A 19,748-nucleotide genomic window follows, 5' to 3' on the forward strand; every position below is an offset into this window, starting at 1 on the left:
CCCTGTCTTTAAAAGAGGAGACAGTCTCGACCCGACGAACTGCAGACTACTAGCAATGATGGATACCTTTCAAAAAATGTTTGCAACAATATTGCTTAGGAAATTGACTCGCTGGGCACAGGAAAAGAGCTAATACCTACTTTTCAGACAGGTTTCAGAAAGGGCCACTCTCTACCCTTAATAACTTGTGTGCCATGCACTGTATGATAGCAGATTCTGTGCGGGAGCACAGATTATACTGCTGCTTTGTGCACTATAGCAAGGCCTTCGACCTGGTGTTGTGGGCCTTGCTTTGGGAAAAATTAACAAAGTGGGGGATTGATCCACAATTACTGCATTTTATTAAATCCCTCTACACAAATACAGCAGCGACTGAGCTCTTCTTACTGGTTATAGACAAACAAATCATGGCCTAAAACAAGGCTGCATCATAGCCCTGATGCTTTATATTCTATACACAGCAGACCTAGCAAACACAAGAAATGTCCCCCCAAAAATAAACGGTAGGCCAGTTGAGTGGCTGTCCTACGCAGATGATACTATCCTTCTGGATAAGACTCCCATAGACCTTCAATAATCTATTGCAGCTTTATCTTCCTATGCACATGCCAACTCCATGACAATAAATATTTCTAAGACGAAAGTGGTGTACCTTGGAGATGCCAAGAAACGGAAAGGGAGCCAACGGTTCGCTTGGTGTGTAAATGGCACCCCATTACAGGTGACAAAGTAATATTTTGACTTGGGTTTCCCTATAGCTGCCGCACCTCCCAACACCTACTATGGGGAGATTATTCTCACAAGGATATGGAACAAATGGGCTGCAATCATGCATTATATAATAAAGAAAGGGGCTACAACATTGCTGCACTACTGGAGATATACAAAGTTAGCATTATCCCTGGTCTACTCTATGGCTTGTCCATCTTAGAGTGAAGGCATATACAATGGTTAAGGAAAATAGAGGGCAGAATTCTGCAGCCAATCATACATCTGCCCTAATCAGTCCCAATAGAAGCCTTATGAATGGAATATGGAATTGATGAGACTGATTTGGAAAGGTTATGATAAGGGCACTAACAATACATTCCTGGTGAAACTACGCAATACCGCCCTGAATTTCCTTGCCGATATAGACGTCTCCAATGATCAGCCAGCCAATACAACCAGTGCGGAGATCACTGTAAAAAGGAAAGCCAGGGAATGGATTATTATCTAACATTGAGGAATTATCAACAGAATAAAACATATTTATAGTACTCGACACAAGGATTCAGGAACAATTTACCTCGCAACTATCGGACCAAGCTATGTTCTCTGACTTTGAAGCACTTTACACTGTATCTGAGACTGAATATCCTCCTTGCAAGGGAGTATTTCGGCGCTCTACACCAGAATTACATATGAGAAATGCATTTGTCGACTTTGCGGGCATGAGGTTGAATCCAGTCACCATATCTTAACGTACTGCTCCACACTAATGTTAAATTATGTGAAAAGCTATTGCTCATTGGTTAATGATATAGATCACATTTGATACAACCAATTTTGGAGCACTCTATATTCTGCTGAATCAGTAGTAATAACATCAGCAGCATACTCAATTTGGAAAATGTCCCTGCAAAAACTTGATATGGCTGAACCCACACACTAAGAGAACAAACGATGAACTTGAAAATTAGCTATTTATCTCATTCAGATTGTATATAGATATTTTGACCATGGATTTTTTAAACAAATAATCATGCACTGTATAAATGTTTGGATGATAATGCCACACAAAGTATGTATTTTATTGTAGTTACATTGCTGTCTGGGTTCTGCTTTTTTCTAAGCTTTTTGTATTTTTGCTTATATTTGAAATATTGCTTAATGCTTGTACAATAACTAATGCAAAAACAAATGTTGATTTTATTACTGATAAATGGGACAAATGATGCATTATTTCTCTATAATTTTCATAATAGCCCCTAAAGGAGTGGGGGGGGGTGGAATAATTGCCTGGTTCACTGGACTTTAAACATTAGGTCAATGACATTATTTTAGACAACAATAACTCCTGTTGGACTATAATTGTGGGAGATTTTAATTGTAAATTTAGAAATGGTCCTCCATACCATATTTTGGAAAACCAAGAAGATGCTCTTTATGACATTCGCCTATCAGCCCGGGATGCTAGACTCTGTGTCAATTGACTGAAGTTATATATGTGGTTTACAGAATGGGATTTGTGAATGGCCTATTTGCTTCCTATAGACAAGGTGCACTCACTTTAAAGGTGTATCAGGGCAATTAACTATTTTTGTATTAGTGTTGCTAGATGGAACTCTGTTATTTAATTCTAGGTAATTGCAGAAGTATTTAGTGACTCTCATGCAGTTACCCTGAATTGATCTTGTAAGGCACAAAAAGGTGTTCTTGTTCCAGCTATTGACAGGGCCAAATGGTCTCCAAGAAGGAGAAGAATAAGGTGGCAGCCATCCAGTTAATTAGTCATCCAATAGTGAATTATCAGTGACAATCTGGCTTTAACACATTATCTATTTAACCCAGATATAGCTAGTGATATATTTCTTGATAGAGTGGATTTTTAAATATTCTTTCTCATCAAGCTTTTTTAAAATTGGTTTGAGTAGAAATTCCAATAATAAAAGAGGTTGGTTTGATAATGACTGTGAAACTGCTAGAAAGGGAATTGACAATGGCCCTCATTACGACCCTGGCGGAAAGGGGTTTACGCCGGCGTAAACCATGGCGCACCTTTCCGCCTGACTACGAGTTCCCGTAGCGCCATGGTGATTCTTACGCCTGCTTTTTGCAGGCGGAAAAATCCATGGCGCTAAGGGACCTTGTTGTTAATTACGCCACCGTAATTTACGGTGGCGTAATTAACGCCTTCCCCACTCCCATTATACCCTATGGGGCAAAAATGGGAATGGGGAAGGGTAAATGGGGATTGGGGACTTACCGCCCCGCCAAGGTCGGAATGGGGCGGTAAGTCCGCCAACCACCATGGCGGAGTTGGCAGCTTAGCACCATGGATCTCCGCCAGGGTCGTAATGAGGGCCAATGTGTTTTAAAAGCTCCATAGATTGATAAACCGAAGAGTATGAAGGCCGGACAATATATAAAAAATATAAGGGCAATCACAAACAGGAGTTAGACATTATGGGCCTGGAGGATAGCACAGGGGCAATGTGTTTGTCTTGGAAGCAAAACAACACTGAGTGACACCGGTTTGAATCCGGTCCTGCGCTTAGATTAATTAATGGCATGGAAGGGTTTTGTTGAAGCAATCAATCAATCCAATTCCACTTTTTTGTGGGAACTAATTCATTTTGGCTATAGGCAACTACCTGCAAACTCATGTTTTAGATTCTGAATGGATTGCAACGTTTTTTATCTTCTACAACTATCCTCAAAATGTGTGCACTACTGAACCTGTGGCTGAGTTAGCGGTTGGGATTGAGTTTGCAGTTTGCTGTTCAGGAATATTTGTCACCATTCTGGAAATCACTATGGCCGTTCATAAACAATAACTCAAAAAAGCCTGGCACCGTATGGTATTCCTGCAGACCTATTTATGCCCCTACAGTCCTTTTGGGACCCATTGCCAACAAATATTTTTAATCTTATGCTTATGAAAGGTAGGTTACCTGAATCATGGAAACCTGCAATTATTCTTCCTATTTACAAAAAAGGCTCTAAATTCTCCCCTTTGTCCTACTAAAGAATTCCCATTTTAAAATATTTGGTAGGGCTTTGCTATTCCGGCTACACTCTTGGGTGGAAGCAAAAACGATTCAGTCAAGTGTTCAATTGGCTTTCTTGAAGGTCTAGGAACAGATAATCAGGTACTGAGCTTTTACCTAACTATTATGAATGCAGTATATATAAATTAAGTTACAAATCTACCCAGCCTTCATGAACTTGGGAACTAACTTTGATAAAGTAAATAGAGCTAAATGATGTGCTGGATTACGGAACATGAATTGGTCGGTAGACGTGGTTAGGGAATTAGAACTATTGCACTTGGACACTAAAGCTTGCATGCGTTCAGGCAATCAAAGCCACTGTACTTCTTGGTTCCCATTCAAATCTGGTATGCGAAAGGCTTGTGTCCTCGCCCTGTTACTGTTTTCGTTATATTCAATAACTTGTATGATATTTTATTGAGTTGCGGCACCAACGTTACCAGTTTTAGTGACTTGAGCATTCTGGTTATTGCATTCGCAGTCGGTACAGTGTTTTTTGCGAGAACATCTATCTCCCCTCAATGTCTCATTAATGTTTATTTTAAATGTATGAATAACCTTAGAAAACAGGAGTTGTGGTTTGTTCCAAGAGTAATCGAAGCCACAAGATTGCTAACTTTCTATGTTGGGAAATAGCTACTTATAGTGACCACCTGTTAAATCTTTAGGAGTCTAATTTTCATCTATGATTGAGAGAGGCATCACATCAAAAAACAATCAGCAATCATTTCCCAGATCTTGAGGGGAATTATCAGGTTTAGGAATTTTTACAAAGCAAGCCTGGTCGACATGATGGTTAGTGTGCACTCAAGTAAATCCAAACCAATAGTCAGATATGGGGCAGGTGTTTGGCCAACAACTAATGTTTCATTTTACAGGTCCACGAAAATGCCTTTTGGAAAAAGAGCATTGGCCTTTCAGAATCTTCTCCAAACCATGCCACACACAACGAGGTTGGGCTGCCCTTTCTGGGGGATGCTATGAAACTGGGTCTAAGTATTTGGGCGAATCGAAAGGCGTCCTTGACCCGCTGTATTTTAATTATGTTCTGTCATCTGAATCTAACAAGCTTCGTATTCCTTGACTAATATTTATAAAATAACAGTTGGACAAAGTTAACTACAGAATATGTTTTACAAATCCAAAGAACACTAATAAATCCTTTGGTGGTCTTATTAAAGTTAGATTGCTTGAGCACCTCTGAGTGGACAGACACGATAATCAACTTATTAAGTCCTCATATCACTCACATGGAATGCTGATTAATAGTTGCCTAGAAAGGTATTGAACCTGGACCACCCTTAAATGGCAGCGAGTTTTAATGACCAGATGCACGCAATATTTCATTACTTTAAGAACAGCTACAGCAAGCTGGTCTAATTCATCTTCTAGTGAACCTAACTGTGCACTCTATCTCAGTACCAGGCAAGATTTGATGCATTTTATATTTGTCTTTCCAGCTTATTCATGATTTACTCAATGAAGACTCCCATTTTGTAGTGTCAAGGAACAGGCCCTGCTTGCCCCCTTTACCTCATGTTCCGGGGGGGTCTCTGTGATCCTCCAGATCTGACCATTGTCAGAATAACACTCCCAAAGAGAGATCACTGAGAGGTTGATAACCCGGGATCTCCTTGAAAGCCCTCCCAATGCCATGATTCGTCTTCTCCTGATTAATGTGGCACCAGCACAGTGTGGAAAACACTGGCAGGGGAGCCGATGATAGACTATCCAAGACGTAGGAAAAACAACCTTCTCAGCAAATGCATTGAAGACAGGATCCGGCAGAGAGAAACAGGAAAAACTGGCTGCAGGCTGAAAGGCAGGCACGGTACAGAGGAAAAAGGTAGAACGAGGCAAGCTGACCAGAGCAAGGAAGTAGAAACAGGGAATAGAGACTGGCAGCCAAAAGGAGACTGGAGGGAAACCTGGAGGCAGGCAAAAGAGCAGGAAAGGCAAAAAGAAGAGCTCAGAAGAACAGAACTGAACGAAGCTCAAGAAACTGGGAACTGAACAGCTGACAACAGGGGTCTAAATAGCTGACTGTGTACCATGCATGGGAAGTGTCACCATGGCAAGCAACAACGCTTGGCCTATGGCGTGCATGCAGTGTCTAGGCGATGGGTCCTCCGCCCTGCCAGGGTCGAACAAACATGGCGGCCCGCACACGTTCTGCAATGCTGCATCAGGCGTGAAGCCACATTGAACGCGCACCCCCAGACAGAGCCGAAGCGCCAGCAGCAGATCGCCAGCATGGGAAGATCTGCCACAAAAAGGTATGTGAACGGGCTGTCATGCGCTAGACAAGACATGTAGCTTTTACGATTGATATGTTTATGGTCAGCACTGAGGCAAAGAGCAGGTGTTTTTAAGATGTTTTCTTAGTCAATGTTCAAGGGGACGCTTGTTTATACTGGTGCTGACAAGGTATTGCCATAACTAATATTTGTAAAGAATTTTAATTGTTTTACAAGATTATGTATCCTGTGATGTTATACATTTGGTTGTGTTCTGTATTTCGATGGAATTGTTTTTTCCGCATCTTGCTGTTGAGATGTTTCCAATTGTAGGTTTTAGAAGAAGAGAATATGCTGTTTTTCTTAACTTCATTTTAATCCTGTTCTTTGCATTATTTGTGTTCTGTTATATATATATGTATTCCATTATGGATGTGTGCCATTATGGATGTGATCTGAAATAAAGCATTATCTAACTATTATCGTACGAGTGCCTTCCAAAATATGCTTCAAAAACGATTCCATTCCTCACTCCTTTGTGATTTGAGTTTGTCAACTAATATCTATTTCTCAGCTTATTTGGCTCAACTTTGTTGGCTTCCTATTTTTCCAGGTTTTTAGTTTCATGTATTTGCAGTTCATTTTCTCTGTAGCTTATCTCTCTTTACCAGCCGTCTAGGTACATTCTTCAACCCAGGTTTTACTTTCTACTCCACTTCCTGCTTGTGCCTCATTTTGAATTCACTCATTTGAACTTTTAACTCCTAACTTGTGGAATACAATATCTTTAGATATTTGTTGTTTCCATAGCTTATCATTGTTTAATTGGTCCTGATTTGCCTTGTCTTCGACATATTCATAATGTACATTTGTTCCAGATTGTCTACGGATATATTCTGTGTGCAGTGGCTTGGAAAACAGTGCTGTACAAATTACAATAAATAATTAAAATACAATAAATACATGATCCATTGTTGGGCTGGAGATGAACCTATCCCACCCCCCTAGGCACTTCCAAATAAGACAAACCCACTATGAGGCAATGTAACCTAAAAGGGGGAGAAGCCGGCTAACCCCCATTCAGCCAGGCAGTAGCCGGCCACATATCGCCAACCCGACCCCCATACCTTCCACTCTTTGATAAGCACCTTACCCCCAGGTGCTAACGCCCATAAAGTCCCCAACACAAATCTAAAGCCCACATGACTGCATTTCTCTCTAGCAGCAACACACATCTCCTATAACATGACGTACTGGGAAGGGTAAATCAAAGATCAATCCCGGGGGAGACACTGGGTGCAAGAACTGTGGTATCAATAAAGCCCTGAATGTTAGGGTCAGCACGACTGTATATTTTCCTCCCCCTCTCCCTGGCACCCATTTCCTGTGCCGCCCAGGTGCCTGCCATAATGAATGGTCTGTTTTAGTTATTTAGTTAGATAAGACACTTTGTAGTTTATGCATGCCCTGACCTTCGCCGCGAGGATGAGCCCAGATGACCCACATGCATCAAGATCGACGGGGAAGAGCCAGCCAATTGCCGCCTAGCATCCCTTATGGAGCAGGCCCATGTGTAGGGTGCCTCCAATCAGTGGCACCAAAATGTCCTGTATGTGAATGAGGTTTTTCATGCTTGCTAATGTAAGGCCAGAGCGCTCTCGAGCAAGAGAGTTCTTTGCTGGCACTTGTATTTTGTACGAGTAAAACCTTGTTATCCTTGCAAAGCTATCTCTTGGCTTATTTCGCTAGCGGGTTGTATTTACTCTGGAGTCTGCATACAGAGGGACTTGCTTTCATTTGGTGACCCCTGTGACATGATTCCTCAGCCCCCGTACTTGCAGCAATATCCAGGTGCCCTCTCCGGAAGGGCCGCCTACCTAGAGTGATCAGTCCCCCAAAACAGGTACGCAGCAGAAGTGGCTCTTGTGGGTGCTGTCTTTGCAGAAATCCTGCCTGCTCGTTGGAGCTGGGTGCGGCCCCAGGGAGAGGCCCAGACCTGTTGTGGATTAACAGCGCATGGAGGCTTTCGGAAAAACGTGGACACGTCTGTAGACTGCAAGGAATAACAATGTTTGGGGTAGGGTACGGAACAGTAGGAAGGATAGAACACGCAGTGAATGGAGTGAAAGTATAGCTTGTTTTGTTGGATGTTGAATGTTTTTTTGTTTTATGGCCATTTTTTGTTTATTTAAATTTTTATAAGAGATAAAACATGTAAGGATAAGGGAGCCTCCCTGAGTGAGGGGTAGGAGAGGGGGCAGCCAAGGTGCACTGTCCCGACCAGTGCGGATAAAGAAATAGAAGAAGAAAATTAGGAGCCCCATATAATTAGAGGGCTCAGGGAAAAGTAGTGATTGTTGTTTTAGCTTGTTATTTTTGTGTACCATGTTTTATGTGCGGAGGAGGCCCAGGCAGGAGGGGCGTGTATGATGTATGTGTCTGGGCATGTGTGACTAAGCGAATGGTTATGAGGGTGAAAGGAGGTGTTCAAGAAGGGAAATGTATTTATAGTATTTATTAATTTTGTTCATTATGAACATATTCTTGACCATACTGACTGGCCTGACACGCATGACTAGACTCAATATGTTTTAAAAGAGTGGAAGGGAAGGGAAAAAGCAAAGTGTTTTGGTTAATTTGCTAGTAGGGAGCAATTGTGTAAGGACATTTACTTGACACGACGCAGACTGAGTACCAATATGGGGACAAACACGCCAATACACCATATGTGTAAGACCTTACCCCTATATTGTGAGAAGATCAAGAAGTACCACAATCAATGGGTGACCGAAACTAAAGGAGAAGGAATGCCCCACTCCTGGCCAGGGGGGGGTATCCTTCGATAAGTGTTTCTTAGACCATAGGTCTACATACTTGACTGCCAAATATAAGGGGCGACCACTTCAGAACCGATGTGAAATATTAGATTTGTGGAGGATGTCTATGTCTATGTCTATGTCTATGTGTTTATAACGCGCCGACAGCCCGCAGGCATCAGGAGAGGCAGAGGCCCCAGAGAAGGGGGGGGGGCAGCGCCTAAGATTGAGGTAGTGACGAACACAGGGGAGAGTGAAAAGGAGGGGGGACAGACAAAGAAACTTTGCCCATTATTAACCAAGCCCGCCGAAGGGTATACAAATCCTACTTATATGTCTGGGGGCACAATGTTAGCAGGCCCAGGTACAGCCCCACCCCCTCCGTACATTGGACCCCCAACAGTGTCCACCCATACAGGGGTGAGCGCTCGAGAACTCGAAGTGGCATTATCCACCACACGCACAGAATTGGCTAGAATGCAAGCAGCTTGTGAGACAGCCATGGCAGCAGAGGTCCCAATACTACCCCCGGGGACCCCACCTTTACCACCTGGGCACGAGTGGAAGTCTGGGGATTTTATGTTTCAGAATTGATAGTGTGCCCATAAGAGCTGTGCATGTAGAACGGGAGGGAGAAACAGACAGCCTGGGGTACGAGAATGTGGGGTCCGCAAAAGGGAGCGAGGAATACTGGTGTGATTTTGATGACACAGAAGAAGGGGCGGCGGGAGGGGCCGAGGTTGCCCCCGCCACCCCACGGAAGGTAGAAAGCCTGTGGGATGGAAGGTTGAGGGAACGGTATGGAAGAATAGCATTGGCAAAGAAAAAGAGAAGTGTTCCCAAAAACGGGGAAAGTTAAAACAAAATTACAAATGCCCCTAATCCACAAAGGTGGCCCTGTGCGCAGATGGACAAAACCAACCTCCTTAAAGCCCTCCCCCAACTCACTGCAGGGTTAGAGAAATTGATATATGCATTTGAGAAACACACTGTGGGGGATAGGAGACATCAAACGTTTATTAGTATCAGCAGTGGGAGACCAGGCAGAATCAGTGTGGGTGAAAGCGGGATACCCAGGAGTAATACTAAGCAACGACTCCCACAATGGGGTATCATTTAACAATATCAGAGCATGTGTCTGGGATGCACTGCGAAGGACCTTCCCTGATACTCCCGATTTACAATCAATAATGCAATGCACTATGGGAGATGAGGAAGATGCTGCGCAGTACATTCTTTGGGTGCAGGAGATGTGGGTGGCAGAGACGGGCAGCGCCTGGGACCAATCAACGTCCTTATTTCGTTTTATTGTGAAGCAGAGGCTCCCCAAGGAAGTGCAGAAGGCGCTTGATAAGATAGAGGGGTTGGAAGCAAAACGTTGGCCTGAAATTCAAAAATTGTAGGAGGATCAAAGAGCATGAAAAGGAAACTAGTCAAAGACGGCAGGCAGAGAAAGCAAAACTAGTTCAAAACAAACTTGTAAAAGCAGCAGCAGTGTCTGTGGCACCGCCCCAGAACAGATGGCCGAAGGATGGTGTGTCTCTGTCGCCACACAGACGAGAATGGCAGCTGTACGGGCAGACAACTGGCAAGAACAGTGAGGAGGAAACTAACAGTATACAGGACCCCAATGGCAAGGAGGGCAACAAAGAGAATGAGGTGGGTTCCGAGGGCAAAGAGGAGGGGGAGATAGGGGACAAGGACCAAGAGGGGGCGGACAGGGGCAATGGTCGTAATGCGGGAGGTGGGGCCATTTCTCCAGAGATTGCCGCAGTAGACAGGGGTGGAACTATGGCTACAATCAACAATCTTACGGGAACCCACACCCAGGAAGTCCACAGGGGCCCACTCACGGGTCAACCATGATCCTGTATGAACTACACCAAGCTTACACTCAGTTCCCTCCTCGAATCCCAAGCCCATATTGCTCCCTGCCACAACAACAGGCTATGCAACAACACCAGGCCCACCCCAACCCACAGGCAGAGGGAAGCACCGAATGGTGCAGCATCCCCCTATCCGGGAGCGACTGTGGCAGGAGGGAACCCCTTCTCCTTTCCATGGACAGGCACCTATCTTGACTAGGACAGCCCACAAGGAGCACTTGCATGTCCAGTACTATCAATGACCTTGCCCCCAGAAGAGGAATCACTGGTGGGGGCAGAGATGGGAAATAAGCAACGGATCTTCATGGTGGACTCAGGAACGGAAAAGTCATGCATAAGTGAAGGTGACTTCCCGTTATCAGGAAAAGCTCTGGACACACAGGGTTTCTCTGGGGCTGTAGTAACGGTTCCATAGACAGAAGATTTATATGTCAAAATAGGAAGGAAGGTGGTACGCGCCCCCTCCTTTATTACGGAAGTTCCCCTGTCAACTTACTAGGAAGAGACCTGCTCAGCAAATTGAACATGACCATCCCATTTACAGATAGAGGGGTTGTCTGCAACACCCCTGGCATGTGTTCCCTCCGAGAAATGCTAGTGATACATGCAGTGGCCAACCAGATGGTAGTGAGAGGAATACCTGTGAACCCAGATATGCTCATTTATGGCATTAAAGTGCTTGCCAGAGCAGTGCCCCAGATTAACAGGAAAGTGTGGCAAGTACCTGCAGATTTCATTTTTTGACTTGTAGTGCTCCCTGAAGTGGTTGCTGGTACTATCCTGTCCTTAGATTTGAAGGGGTTACAAGTGTCAGCAAAGAGAATTTTAGTACTGGAAACAGATACCCATGGGTGCCAGTGGCACACAGTGTTATGCATTCACCCCTATATACCCCTACGAGAATTAACTGATGAAGAGTTATTTGAGGATGCCAATGATGATGGGGAAATAGTACTTGAGATCTGCACACCTTGTGACACTGTGGTACAATATCAGAAGGTACAGAGCCCACTTATGGCTATTGTTAGTGGACCACCCTCCTTTTCTGAGAGTGATCTGCAGCAGGCCTACCACATTTATGGACCACAAACACCTGTGATGTAGGAATGCTGAAGGAGGTGACACCAGTAAAAATAACACTCAAACCAGGTGCCATACTACCACGAAACATTGCAGGCCCTACTACAGCAGAGGATTACAGGTCCCTCCACGTCCTCATGCAATACCTCTATCTATCCGATCAAAAAGGCAACAGGGGGTAGTTGGAGAATCATACAAGATTTGCACCCCCTTAATGATATTGTACAGAAAGAGTTTCATTGCTAACCCTGCTTCCATCCTGTGCAGAATCCCAAAGCAAGCCACCCATTTCACCGTGGTGGATTTGAAGAATGCATTTTTCTCAGTGCCCCTTGACCCAGGATCACAGTACCCTGCGAGGAAAGCAATACGAACAATATCGCTTATCCCAGGGGTACTGTGAGAGTCCCAGCATCTTTAGAAGAATCCTAAATGAAGACCTTGGTAACATTCAGGTTCCTAGCATGATCATTCAATATGTAGATGACCTACTGGTCTGCAGTGACAGCAAAGTTGTTGAAGGGACTCTATTACCTTACTCCAATTGCTAGCTCACAAAGGGTTTAAGGTGAATAAAAACAAACTCCAGTACTGTTTGCCACAGGTACTTTAGCTAGGGCAGCCCATATCCAAAGACGGCAAAAGAATTATCCCAGAAAGGGCTGCCACAGTGCGTACCTCTCCCAAACCCACAACTATGAAAGAGATGCAAATATTCATAGGGCTCTGCAATTATTGCATGACCTGTATCCTAGACTATGCAGCATTCACCAGAACACTTCTGCAAAGTCTCAAGGAAGCACAAAAAGAGGGAACAACCATTCAATGGACAGCGGAAATGGTGACCGCTTTCAATGACCTGAAAGATGTAATTTCAACAGCTCCCGTTTTAGCAACCCCAGATTATACCCAAGAATTCTACTTGTTTTCACATTCGAATGGCACCCTCATGACGGCAATGCTCACACAGAAAAGCTCCACGGGACACACGCCTCTGGCATAGTATAGTGGCCCACTTGATTCTGTTATGCAAGGTCAGTTCGCTTGCGAACAAGCACTTGCTGTTGCAGCCTTTGCCATTGAAAAAGTTCCACTATCGTGATGGGCTGCTCAATTACACTGTACGTTGATCACTCGCTATTCACAATACTGGATCAATCGATATCCACACTGACCACACAAAGGGCATCCCCATATGAAATAATCTTGTCAAGTCCCCACATCCAAGTGGTGCAATGCAGAACAGTAAATTCAGCTACATTCCTTACAGAACCATACACTCTTGAGGATATCCAACCACACGACTGTGCCACCTACGAAGGGGAGGGGAATGACATTCCCAAAGCCAAAGACAGTACTCTAGAAGAAGGGGAAGTATATTTCGTTGATGTGTCAGCCTCCATTGACCAAGATACAGGTGAATAACAAGTTGGTGCAGCTGTGGTGAGGTTAGAAGAGGGGGAATACGAAATGCTCATCATGAAAAAATTCCTTAGACACTATTCCGCACAAGCAGCAGAACTTGTAGCGCTAATTGAGGCCCTGAGAGCGTCCAAGGGATGCTGTGCTACCATTTATTCAGATTCTGCATATGTCATCACTACGGTGCATGCAGGTCTGTCCAGGTGGAGGAGAAGGGCGTTCAGGAGGGCAGATGGTTCCCCAGTACAACATCTAGATCTACTAAACACATTGATTTTAGCCCTCGCAGAACCCTTTGTAGCAGCATTGGTTAAGGGCTTAGCTCACACTCAAAACACAGACGAAATATCATTGAGGAACGTCACCGCCGATGCAATAGCAAAACAAGCAGCATACCTGCCAACTCAAACAGGTGCAGAATATGTCCTAGCGACCTTAGTGATGCCCCCGGACAGCAAACACATACATAGCACTCCCCATAGCACAAATCATTGAATTGCAATGCAGGACACCACCCGAAGAACAAGATATATGGCTCCAACGTAGGTGCATCCAAGCACCCACAGACCTCTTTTGGTGGCAGCAAGCAACAGGAAAGGTTGTGATGCCTGTCAAGCTTCTGTACACAGCATTCGAGCAGCTACATTACCCAGCTTACAGTTCTAAACAACACATTGCTGCCGATCTCCAGGAAGATTGATTCATTCCAAATTAGCAGGATCACCTCACTGAGATGGTGGTTCAATGTACCACATGCAAAGTATTCAGTACAAGTATGACACTAAGAACACTAAGGGGGACATTACTTGTCCTGTAGGGTCCTTCTGTGAACTGCATGTGGAATATGCAGACATGGGAGAGAGGTGCAATGGTGCAAGATACTTGTTTGTGGTGGTGTGTCCGTTCTCTCAATGGGTGGAAGCAGGGCCCTGCACCCACTCTGATGTAAAGTGTGCCACAAAATTCCTCATCAGAGATGTCTTCCCCCGATGGGGAGTGTGTGATGTCCTGCAATCAGACAGCGGGACTCATTTTTTCAATGAACTCTAAAGAAGTGACAACCCTATTAGGAATAAATCACAAATGTGCTCCATTTACCACCCACAATCAAATGGAGTGGTGGAGAAAGTTAGCGGCCTACTCAAAAGCACACTATCCAAATGATGTAATACCCTGAAAAAAATGTTTATATTGCCTTCCCCTGGCACTGTTTCAATTGCGCACACAACCTAGCAAGGACCACCACCTGTCCCCCCATAAAATAGTGACTGGCTGAGGCATGTAGACGGCATTGTCACCAGTAGGAAGAGCATCAGATGCTCACAGAGCTTCCACTATTTTAGGAGAGGAATTCAAACAGTATCTAATACAAGTGACACAAGCAATAAGGTGCATTTCAGAGTAGATCGCACCATGCTACACTGAAGACAGTGAAACTACGACTACCTACCCAACTGACACCATCCCCCAACACAGCCCTTTTTGCCTGAGTAGTGGATCTATCTCAGAAGATTTGTCCAAAAGTGGAACACATCCGGGTTGCATGGACCATACGAAGTGGTGTTTTCCACCCTTCTTGCAGTGAAAGGGTTAAGATATTGGATACACCTTTCAGATGTTCGCAAAGCACCAAGGGACACTGCACACGGCATATCGACAGAAAACAACCACACTACCTCAACATAAGTAGCTCTACGCCAACTTTATTCATGCATGTGAAATGAAATAAAGAACATGCATTGCTGCTATGGCACGAGTTACCAAAAAATGAAATCTCTCTCCCTCTCTCCAACCTACCCTGTTTTCCTCCATCTCCGCAGGTGTGACATTCATGGAAATGACGCCCCTGAGACAACAATCGAATGTACCTAGCAGTAGAAGTAGAATTTGTTTTACGAGACTATACAGTTATAATTGTGGACTGCATTTTGTAGCAATTTCATTCACTATTCTAATGTTTGCATTGGGAATTTATTGGGGAGCGTCTTTTATCTGGATGGACCATATAAAAGAAGGGGTAAGGGGGGCAAAGGGACATGGGATGGACACAGTGGACATGGAGTGGGAAACATAACATGTTTACATCGAAACAAAACAGAAGCGGCCCCAAATTCTACCCAGTCACCAGGAAATATATTTGAAATGTCACCAGAGTCCCCAAATGGTACCCATAAACCCTCCCCAGAAGCTGAACTCCAAACGCCTACCTCTTTGTCTGACATGACAAAAGGGTTTCTACCTCACCTTAACCTAAATGAAAGATGAATGGAAGCACCCTGGTGATGGCCATTGAACAAGACGATGTAGCAACAAACCATACGATGAATCATACCACATGTAGCAACTCCCAATCCACTCTCTGTAACAACTACTAAAACCATGCATACAATGCTCCCTATGTAATACCACTGTCTCTCAAAAAAGAATGTTAGGAGGGTCAAAGCTCCCATTGCACAGTAATAGGAGAAAATGGCAGACGCATCAATCAAAATATGATGCATACCATGGTTTAGGATTAGATGCAGTAGAAGACCTTCGTCATCCTGAACATTCGAATAGCTGGTATTCTGACATGAATGCGATGGGAAGACGAACAACTAATGGGAGTTGCTACGTTTGCTCACTGATACCGCATGCATCAGGGGCACCTAAAGTCCTGGTACCACAAAAGGTACCACTAGTGGACAGCAATGTCTAATTCATCTTGCACTATGCACGATAAATGCACTTTTCAGGCATGCAGCGTCCATCTACAACTTCTTGAGCCGGATAATAGAAAATGCAAAACGAGCTCTACCAACCCCAACTGCTGCAATGAGCCGTTCCTAGCCATGCAAGGGGAAAAGTATCCAGAAAATACGTGGCAAGAAACAACTTTCATGTGCAAAGCAGAAGGACTTGTCGATTACACTGAAAAGACATTAGCCCTTGTAGAACATACATGTGCACAAATATGGACAGGGCATGTCACAAAGCTAATGTGGATCACAGCAATTGAAAAACCAGTGAAAGTGCACCAAGAAGAGAACTATAAACTTTGTTTTTACAGCGAAGGAACTGTCTCGATAGAGTCAAACAAACGATGCAATCGAACATTACTCATCCCAGATCTTCGAAAGGGCACTGCAGGGCTGATGGATTACTACTGGGTCTGTGGCCAGAAAGCGTACTTGCACCTCCCGCCATCATGGAGGGGCTACTGTTCGCTTGCAACAGTGCATCCTGCCCTGTTAGTAGTACCCGAAGGACACCTAAAGGGGGGACCCTTGCCTGACAAAGAACAAGCAGTGCATGAAACTACCGAAGTAATGCCCACCCTTCCATCTCCAGACTTCCATGTCCTCCCAGAACAGGAACACCATGATCGGCTCTGAAGAAAAAAACGATCATCCAAATCCTTGTCTCAAGAATCAGCCAATTTGCTCGCACAAATACCTGATGAGTACAAATTGTTCAACTCAGCAGAGAAATGTTCTCCATCCCTAGTGCCCAGCGTCCAGACAAGAGCAAACGCCAAGTGGCTCCAGGTCGTCAGGTGAGAATTGATCCAGTTGGAAAACGATACAGAAGAGGGGTTCAATGTCATCAAGGTGGAATTAAGAGCCCTCAGATTAATGAAAATGCAAAATAGATATGTCCTCAACCTCCTGACAGCAATGGAGGGCCGGGTTTGCAAAAAGATCAGAAGTTCATGTTGCACATTCATACCTTCTGCAGACCCTGAAAATGGGACGCTATCACATGTCATTGCGGCAGTAAATGAATTTGGGATGAGAATGAAAAAGGAAACTGTGATCCAGGAGGACGATTGGGTTACTATGGCATTCAGCTGGGTACCCTCATGGCTCGGAGCATTGGTGAAGATACTGGTCCCCATCATCATGGTTATTTTGGTGATTGTTTGCATGTGCCAGTTGGGTCTCCATTGTTGTGCCAAAGCAGTACCTAATATGATGATGGTGACAATTGGGAAAACAAATAGAGATACAAACCGAAAAGAATGACGGCCCTAAGTATTGCATGGTTGCCATGTCTCAGGGGCATGGGGTTAAGGTGGACACGCAATACAATTCCACAATTGCACCGCCGCCAGACCCTGAGAATTATAAGGAATTTTGGGTAGATTCAGCAGAAGACGGTGGGTGCATATACGTGACTTGCACGTCTGAACAATATGCACAGCTGAAGGAAAGTTTAAGAAGTGTATACAGAGCATGGATGCCCATAAAAGGGACACCGGCCTGGGACAAAGCAGAGAGACAAGCTAATGAGCGGAAATATGGGGGGGTGAATTTGTTACAGTAGAAGTAATGAAAGGGGGGAATGTTGAGATGGAAATGAGCCTATCCCACCCCACTAGGCACTTCCAAATAAGGCAAACCCCCTATGAGGTAATGTAACCTAAAAGGGGGGAGAAGCAGGCATCAGTAGGCACCATTTAAAAATCCTGTCGCGCATATAAGTAGGTGCTCATCACTAGAAATGCCCACACCCTATGACTCCATTTTGTTTTAGGCCTAAATGGGACAGGCCACAGACTCACGTGTTCGTGTTCCCAAGTCACAGAGCCCGATTCCTGCACAACATGCTGCCTCCGCTCGAGCCCTGTTCCCACAGAAGCCCATCTCCTTCCTTTCCCTTCAGTGTTGCGAATATTTCATTTTTTCTCCTGGAATGCACCCAGCAAGGAGCGTGAGACAGCACCAGACTCCGCACTGTGCCCATTCATCTCCACTAACCTGCCATCGGGTCTCTAACCCCCACCCAGCCAGGCCATAGCCGGCCGCACATCGCCAACCCGCGCCCCATACCTTCAGCCCTTTGATAAGCACCCGAACCCCATGTCCTAAGCCCCATAAAGTGCCCACCACAGATCTAACGCCCACATGACTGTATTTCTCTCTAGCAGCAACACACGTCTCCTGTAACATGAGGTACTGGGAAGGGTAAATCAAAGATCAATCCTCATGGGGAGACACTGGGTGCAAGAACTGTGGTATTGGTGAAGCCCTGAATGTGAGTGTCAACACGACTGTATATTATCCCCTCCCCCCCTCTACCTGGCACCTCTTTCCTGTGCCGCCCATGTGCCTGCCATAATCAGTGAATAGTCAGTTTTAGTTGTTTAGTTTAGATAAGACACTTTGTAGTTTATGCATGCCCTGACCTTCACTGCGAGGATGAGCCCAGCTGACCCACGTGCATCAAGATCGAAGGGGAAGAACCAGACAATTACCGCCTGGCTTCCCCTATGGAGCAGGCCCATGTGTAGATTGCCTCCAATCAGTGACACCAAAATGTCCTGTATGTGAATGACGTTTTTCGTGTTTATAAACTCATGTTTGCTGATGTAAGGCTAGAGCTCTCTCAAGCAGCAGAGTTCTTTGCTGGCACTTGTATTTTGTAAAGCTATCTCTTGGCTTATTTCCCTAGCGGGTTGTATTTAGTCTGGAGTGTGCGTACAGAGGGACTTGCCTTCAATGGATCCAACGTTTGTTGCAGTGCTTTGGCAATGTTTGAAAAGCATGGCTGTGGACCTGAACCACTGAAAATTATATGTTTTGTTTAGAAGATCAGAAAAAAAGATTAGTGAATAGTTTTAAAATAGTTCGTTTTGATTTACAGCAAAACATGAACTGCATCTTTAGGAAATGCATCATGTTAATTTAGATTTACTGAAGTTGAAACATCCTTCAGAATTTTCATTAAATGAATTCTCTATACCCTCAGCAGACTTCTGAAACTTCCAATGGGGAACATTTCTAAGAAGAACTTGAATTTCCTAAAATTGGGCCTATGCCAATAATGTTTTTCTAACATTAAAAAGAAAAACAAACTGTTTAAAAAATCGGGGTTTCCATCGAACTCTGCACTTGTTAAATACGTTTATTGAAGGTCATTAATATTGAGTAGTTCTAACATATCGGAAAACATAAAATTGGAATGGGTTAAACTGATTACGCATACAGCCTTTCCTCACAAGTTAATCTAACGAATACTTCATAAGCATCAAAGATGGAGGATCCTGTCAGAGGTTCTGTCCTAGGTACCGAATAATGCAGAAGTGGAAATAGATATAGATTTCTTTCCCTCTCTCGTCATCTCTCCATGCACTTTCACAACCATGAACATGTACACCGTTCTGTGTAATATTACTTGAAGAAAAACCAGAACCATATAAATAAAAAAGAGAAAGGTACAATGCTGCACTAGTATTTTCATTGCATAAAAACATGTTTAGGTTGGATTAAAAATGTATCAGTTTACATCGCTAGTGGCTTAAAAAAACATTCTACTCTTGTTCTGGGTGGACTCTATGAAACTACAACTGCCAGCATCCGAAAGGGGGTAGCAAATCTCATGACCTGGCAGGAATTCAAAGAAGAGTCCTCGGATCAGCGCCATACAATAATGATTTACTCTACTGATCTTCCATGTGTCCGCTGCTTAGCATCAGTTGAATTTGGCCAATGAAAGCTCTCTTGTCTGGTGCGGACCATTTGGTCCTCTTCATTGCTACTTGGAAAATATAACCTAGTCTGATTCTAATGA

At 44.2% G+C, this 19,748-nt stretch overlaps 1 protein-coding gene across 1 annotated transcript in view; it reads right to left on the minus strand.

The window, feature by feature from the left end:
• Nucleotides 1-19,748, minus strand: part of ARHGAP30 (Rho GTPase activating protein 30) — a 2,240,907-nt gene that overhangs the window by 2,062,626 nt on the left and 158,533 nt on the right. The window lies entirely within an intron of this gene.

Source organism: Ambystoma mexicanum, chromosome 1p, assembly GCF_040938575.1.
Source record: "Ambystoma mexicanum isolate Mex_15411 chromosome 1p, UKY_AmexF1_1, whole genome shotgun sequence".
Taxonomy (NCBI): Eukaryota; Metazoa; Chordata; class Amphibia; order Caudata; family Ambystomatidae; genus Ambystoma; species Ambystoma mexicanum.